We start from the raw sequence: 854 nt of genomic DNA, 5'->3' as shown, positions 1-854 counted from the left end.
CGAACGAATAATCACGATCTCTTCATATGTGTCTTCATTACGAGATGAATTACTTGGTTTTAATGCTGCGTCATGCTTGTTTCCGACAGCACAATAAGATATACATAAATTTCAGACTAAATGTGATTCTCTCTTATATAATCTGAAATGTATTTACGAAGAAAACTGTGATGTACAAATGTTGATAATGCTATTAAATCCCTGAGGGAAATTTATTTTTTGAACATGGTTTGGCTTAATGTACGTACATCCAAAGCAATATTTCAGTTCATATGAATATAGCCAAATTCTGTGTTTATATGTAGAATATTATTAATACTTTTGCCTTTCGCTTAGTATTGATTATACCATGGAGTTACAAAATGAAATAGAGAAATGGCCAAACAAATATAAGGTGTATCTCTTTCATTTTTTCCGGCTATACCCTGCCTTTATTCTTCGTCGTTATCTCAAGCTTGAAGTCTCATTCTGATGAATCTCGTCTTTCAGGAAATCTCAGCTTCCACAGGTCGAATGAAGTATACTGAATAGACGATTATTTACTTTCAGATATACACTGTGTATTAACTGAGCCTTCAGTGCTAACAAAGTCATGCATTGCTGCATCTTTCTTTATTTTGACAGAGATGGAATATCGCTAATATAACCATGTCTTGAGTTCTCAGTATAATCTCAGGGTTCGGAATTTCTTATGTGACTAAAACTGAAGGTATTTCCTGAGGCCAGAGGTTCACTGAGACCGAATTTTCCTTTCGCTAATAAGCGTCGTGTTTCCTGTTAAATCTGTGGCGAGGTGGAGACAAAAGAGAATGCTAAAGTCAGAACCTACACAACTGGACACATGCTTAACGGTA

Source organism: Penaeus monodon, chromosome 19 (assembly GCF_015228065.2).
Source record: "Penaeus monodon isolate SGIC_2016 chromosome 19, NSTDA_Pmon_1, whole genome shotgun sequence".
NCBI classification, from domain to species: Eukaryota; Metazoa; Arthropoda; class Malacostraca; order Decapoda; family Penaeidae; genus Penaeus; species Penaeus monodon.
This window is presented reverse-complemented; position numbering follows the sequence as displayed.